A 6,996-nucleotide genomic window follows, 5' to 3' on the forward strand; every position below is an offset into this window, starting at 1 on the left:
ATGTCTTTGTGTCAGCCAGGAATAATCTGCTTGATAAAATGGTGTGAGGGACAGATCAGTAACTTTGGCTTGCTGTGTTTATTTGTTTTGTACTGTTTGTTTCTCTTAGCATCTGTTTGTATAATCGATCACCTGAGCCATTGGAGCTTTATACCAGGGTTAGGGTCAATTCTAAACTGAGTTGAGAAATTGCTCTTTAATTCCAATTCAATTCTTGAATTTGAATTTAATTCAAATTGGCCACAGAATTTGAATTGAATTTGAATTAAAGGAAGTAGAATTTATTCCAATGAAACTCAAATGGCTTATTTATTCTACACATCACCATAATAATGTTTATTTGACCATCCTGTATGGTTAACACTACTATGTAGTTCATTTTTAAAACGCATTCTCCTAAAACAATTTTAAATAATTACAGTGGTCTGGAAATATTCTAAGATTATGTTGTGGGTTGTCTATAATAATTCATCATCCTCATAATGTTTTTTAATATCAGAAAAATACATTTCCGATAATGTATTAGATTCATTGATTGAATTGAATTACATTCTGAAATTCTGAATTGACCCCAACCCTGCTTTATACAGTACAGTTTGTGTTCAGTGAAAGAACAACAGGGGTTTATTTACTCTAGGAACCAAACGGAAGCAAACAGGACGAAAAGGGGAGGGACTAACTGAATTTGTCCAATAAGAAACCCTTGTTTCAGTTGCAAAATATTTTTCTACGGTGTGCATTAATGAATATACTCCTGCTGTTGGTTTCCTAGGATTGACCTCCGGCCACACCATAGATTCTAATGTAGGCTACTTTATTTGATAGTGTGCACGGACATGGTGACATGCAATTCCAGGATCTTAGGACCAAATGATATGAATAAAGGTGCCTGGGTCCCCTGAGGCCAGAGAGGACAGTACAACAGAGATTGGCTCACATTCACTTTGAATAGTTTGTGTCAAATCAAATCAAATTGTATTTGTCACATGCGCCGAATACAACAGGTGTAGAACTTACAGTGAAATGCTTACTTACAAGCCCTTAACCAATAATGCAGTTTTAAGAAAAATAACCCCCCCAAAAAGAATTTAAAAAAAAAAATTTAAATTAAAGAGCAGCAGTAAAATAACAATAGCGAGACTATTTACAGGGGGTATCAGTTGATGGTTTGGGTTTTCGGATGATAATGACATGGTGATCATTTGAATTAGCTTAGCCTATCCTGGTTTATCTTGATTGCGTTATCTCTGCCTTGATTCACCTACAGTTAAACTACATGTGCAGCCTACTTCACTACTGCTTCCCTGCTTGTAATGAAAAGACACTAGTCAGAAATATACAGTAGCCCAACTTGTATTGTATTAACTCTATTTTCTTAAAACTGCTTTGTTGGTTAAGGGCTTGTAAGTAAGAATTTCACCGGAAGGTCTACACCTGTTAATATTCAGCGCATGTGACAAATAACATTTGATTTAATTTGATTAATGAGCTCACCGGCAGTAGTCTACAGAGCATTGGTTCAACTTCAAACAGTAGAAGATGAACCCATAGAGTTTCACCTGAAATACTCTGCCTCAAATGAGTGCTAGTTGAGATTGGAGCAAAAGATTGTACCCAGAGCCTCTGAAGCGGAATAACCATGGTCCTCATCCAAATGGCACCATATTCCATATAAAGTGCACTACTTTTGACCAGATCCCTATGGGCCCTGGTCAAAAATAGTGCACTACATATGGAATAAGGTGCCATTTGGGACATAGCCCATGACTCAGCATGCCAATAAACTGAGCTGGTATTAAAATCACACAGATCTCTTGGGGGATAGGAAGGAGGAGCACATATTGGATACTTTGTTTCAGACCACCTCATTACAGTAGAGGCTGCCTAATGAAGTGTGAGGGGCCATTCTCATTATAACAAGGAGTAAGTCCCAATTATCGCTCCTTTCTCCCAAAGTGTGCAGCTGTTCACATCCCTTCACTGATTTGAAAGAAAATTACTGGTATAATTAATATGGTGGAAATTCGCCTAGCCAGCACCTTACCTAAACAGGTGTGTGTTTCCAATGCTTTTGGATTTGTGGGGAACAAGTAAACAAGTGAAAACTTTGGGAGAAAGGAGATATTATTGCAGGGATCATCAACTAGATTAAGCCGCGGACCACCCGCGGGCCAAGTTTGGGGAACCCTGTATTATTGGGACACACGCTGAGGAACCTGGCTGCAGTTCTGTGTTGTTCTGAGTGTCCTTACTATTTAACGCTGTATGAAAAGGTTTAAAGATGGCAAGAGCTTTCCCTCGGAGGCTTATGAGGACACAAATGGCATCTAGCATCCCTTTTAAAATGTGTTTGTGTGTGGGGCTGTGGAGGGGCGTCCTGATTCTCAGTCTTATAACAGCCTGGTATAGCTTCTTATCTGGGTCTCCTTAGCCATCTTGGGACTGATAGCCTACATCACATGGTCGAGTCAGACTACAGTCTAAATAGACATGCGTTTAATTGATCACATTTAGTGTGTTCATTTTTTAATAAAAAATTAAATAAAAATAGGTGGTAGATCAGCTTCAATATTGCAGATAGAATCTGGCTTCCATCAATGTAATTGTCTGTATCATTTCCAATGCCCATATACAGTATATATTTGACATAATCTCAGTATATGTCATGCCCTGACCTTAGAGATCCTTTTTATGTCTCTATTTTGGTTTGGTCAGGGCATGAGTTTTGGTGGGTATTCTATGTTCTATGTTTTGTAGTTCTCTGTTTTGGCCGGGTAGGGTTCTCAATCAGAGACAGCTGTCTATCGTTGTCTCTGATTGAGAACCATACTTAGGCTGCCCTTTTTCCCACCTGTGGTTGTGGGAAGTTGACTTTATTTAGGGCACATAGCCTTTAGCTTCACGGTTTGTTTTTGTAGTGTGTATTGTTTTGTTCGGCGTCATTTTTATTAATAAAAGGAAAATGTACGCTCACCACGCTGCACCGTGGTCCTCTTCTTTTAACGGCCGTGTCAGTATATATACACCTGTTCTGAAAGGCCCCAGAGTCTGCAACACCACTAAGCAAGTGGCACTATGAAGACTAAGGAGCTCTCCAATCATGTCAGGGACAAATTTGTGGAGAAGTACAGATCAGGGTTGGGTTATAAAAAAATATCCCAAACTTTGAACATCCCACAGAGCACCATTAAAAAAAAAAATTAAATGGAAAGAATATGGCACCACAAAAAACCTGCCAAGAGAGGGCCGCCCACCAAAACTCACAGACTAGGCAAGGAGGGCATTAATCAGAGAGGCAACAAAGAGACCAAAGATATCCCTGAAGGAGCTGCAAAGCTCCATAGCGGAGATTGGAGTATCTGTCCATAGGACCACTTTAAGCCGTACACTCCACAGAGCTGGGATTTACGGAAGAGTGGCCAGAAAAAAGTAATTGCTTAAAGAAAAAAATAAGCAAACACGTTTGGTGTTCGCCAAAAGGCATGTGGGAAACTCCCAAAACATATGGAAGAAGGTACTCTGGTCAGATGAGACTAAAATTTAGCTTTTTGGCCATCTAGGTCTGGTGCAAACCCAACACATCTCATCACCCCGAGAACACCTCTCACACCACGAGAACACCATCCCCACAGTGAAGCATGGTGGTGGCAGCATGCTGTGGGGATGTTTTTCATCGGCAGGGACTGGGAAACTGGTCAGAATTGAAGGAGTGATGGATGGTGCTAAATACAGGGAAATTCTCGAGGGAAACCTGTTTCAGTCTTCCAGAGATTTGAGACAGGGACGGAGGTTCATCTTCCAGCAGGACAATGACCCTAAGCATACTGCTAAAACAACACTCGAGTGGTTTAAGGGGAAACATTTAAATGTCTTGGAATGGCCTAATTAAAGCCCAGACCTCAATCCAATTGAGAATATGTGGTATGATTTAAAGATTGCTGTACACCAGCGGAACCCATTCAACTTGAAGGAGCTGGAGCAGTTTGCCTTGAAGAATGTGCAAAAATCCCAGTGGCTAGATGTGCCAAGCTTATAGAGACATACCCCAAGAGACTTGAAACTGTAATTGCTGCAAAAGGTGACTCTACAAAGTATTGACTTTGGGGGGGTGAATAGTTATGCACGCTCAAGTTTTCAGTTTTTTGTCTTATTTCTTGTTTGTTTCACAATAAAAATATTTTGCATCATCAAAGTGGTAGGCATGTTGTGTAAATCAAATGATACAAACCACCAAAAAATCTATTTTAATCCCAGGTTGTAAGGCAACAAAATAGGAAACATGCCAAGGTGGGTGAATACTTTCGCAAGCCACTGTATATCAACTGGGCTGTTGTGAAGCAGGTCGAGAGCTTTAAGTTCCTTAGCGTCCACATCACTAAGGACTTAACATGGCCCACACACACCCCCTCAGTTGTGAAGAGGGTACAGCAGCGCCTATTTTCCCTCAGGAGGTTGAAAAGATTTGGCAGCTGGGGGGGGCATGTACCCCAGCTGGGGGGGGCATGCACCATCGAGAGCATCTTCACTGGCTGCACCACCACTTGTTATGGCAAATGCACTACAGAGGGTGGTGTGGACAGCCCAGTACATAACTGGGCCGAGCTCCTTGCTGTCCAGGACCTCTAAATCAGGCCCGAAAAATTGCCTTAGACTCCAGCCACCCAAGCCATAGGCTGTTCACTCTTCTACCATCTGACAAATGGTACCAGGTTCTGAGACAGCTTCTACCCCCAAGCCACGAGACTGCTTCATAGCCAGACTGCACACCATATACACACTCACTAGACTTAACATGTTGAAGTCGGAAGTTTACATACACTTAGGTTGGAGTCATTAAAACTCGTTTTTCAACCACCCCACAAATTTCTTGTTAACAAACTATAGTTTTGGCAAGTTGGTTAGGACATCTACTTTGTGCATGACACAAGTAATTTTTCAAACAATTGTTTGCAGACAGATTATTTCACTTATAATTCACTGTATCACAATTCCAGTGGGTCAGAAGTTTACATACACTAAGTTATCTTTGCCTTTAAACAGCTTGGGAAATTCCAGAAAATGATGTCCTGGCTTTAGAAGCTTCTGTTTGGCTAATTAACATCATTTGAGTCAATTGGAGGTGTACCTGTGGATGTATTTCAAGGCCTACCTTCAAACTCAGTGCCTCTTTGCTTGACATCATGGGAAAATCAAAAGAAATCAGCCAAGACCTCAGAAAAATAATTGTAGACCTCCACAAGTCTGGTTCATCCTTGAGAGAAATTTCCAAACACCTGTAGGTACCACGTTTATCTGTACAAACAATAGTAGGCAAGTATAAACACCATGGGACCGCACAGCCGTCATACCGCTCAGGAAGGAGATGTGTTTTGTCTCCTAGAGATGAACGTACTTTGGTGCGAAAAGTGCAAACCAATCCCAAAACAACAGCAAAGGACCGTGTGAAGATGCTGGAGGAAACAGGTACAAAAGTATCTATATCCACAGTAAAATGAGTCCTATATCGACATAACATGAAAGGCCGCTCAGCAAGGAAGAAGCCACTGCTCCAAAACCACCATAAAAAAAGCCAGACTACGGTTTGCAACTGCACATGGGGACAAAGATCACACTTTTTGGAGAAATGTCCTCTGGTCTGAGGACAAAATAGAATGGTTTGGCCATAATGACCATCGTTATGTTTGGATGAAAAAGGGGGAGGCTTGCAAGCCCGAAGAACACCATCCCAACCGTGATGCACGGGGGTGGCAGCATCATGTTCTGGGGATGCTTTGTTGCAGGAGGGACTGGTGCACTTCACAAAATAGATGGCATCATGAGGATGGAAAATTATGTGGATATATTGAAGCAACATCCCAAGACATCAGTCAGGAAGTTAAAGCTTGGTCGCAAATGGGTCTTCCAAATGGACAATGACCCCAAGTATACTTCCAAAGTTGTGGCAAAATGGCTTAAGAACAACAAAGTTAAGGTATTGGAGTAGCCAACACAAAGCTCTGACCTCAATCCTGTAGAAAGTTTGTGAGCAGAACTGAAAATGCATGTGCGAGCAAGGAGGCCTACAAACCTGACTCAGTTACACCAGCTCTGTCAGGAGGAATGGGCCAAAATTCACCCAACTTATTGTGGGAAGCTTGTGGAAGGCTACCTGAACCGTTTGACCCAAGTTAAACAATTTAAATGCAATGCTACCAAATACTAATTGAGTGTATCTAAACTTCTGACCCACTGGGAATGTGATGAAAGAAATTGTAACGGCTTTCCTCTTCCTCAACTGAGGATGAAGAGTAACAAGGATCGGAGAACCAATGCGCAGCGTGGTAAGTGTTCATGATGAATTTTAATAGAACAAAACTGAACACTGAAAATACAAAACAATAAAGAGAACGAACTAAACCGAAACAGTTCCGTGTGGAACACACAGACACGGAAGACAACCACCCACAAAACACAACAGAAAACAGGCTACCTAATTGAGAACCATATCAGGCCAAACGAAAAACACAACAAAGAAACACAAAACATAGATAACCCACCCAACTCACGTCCTGACCAACTAAAACAAAGAAATAACACAAGAACTAGGGTCAGAACGTGACAGAAATAAAAGCTGAAATAAATAATTCTCTCTACTATTATTCTGACATTTCACATTCTTAAAATAAAGTGGTGATCCTAACTGACCTAAAACAGGGAAATGTTACTACTATTAAATGTCAGGAATTGTGTAAATCTGAGTTTAAATGTACAGGTACTGTATATGTAAACTTCCGACTTCAACTGTATCTACCTCACATACCTTATTATTATTTTTATTTATTTATTTATTTATTTATTTAACCTTTATTTAACCAGGTAGGCAAATTGAGAACACGTTCTCATTTACAATTGCGACCTGGCCAAGATAAAGCAAAGCAGTTCGACACATACAACAACACATAGTTACACATGGAGTAAAACAAACATATAGTCAATAATACAGTGAAAAAAAAAAAA

Source organism: Salvelinus alpinus, chromosome 27 (assembly GCF_045679555.1).
Source record: "Salvelinus alpinus chromosome 27, SLU_Salpinus.1, whole genome shotgun sequence".
Classification (NCBI taxonomy): domain Eukaryota; kingdom Metazoa; phylum Chordata; class Actinopteri; order Salmoniformes; family Salmonidae; genus Salvelinus; species Salvelinus alpinus.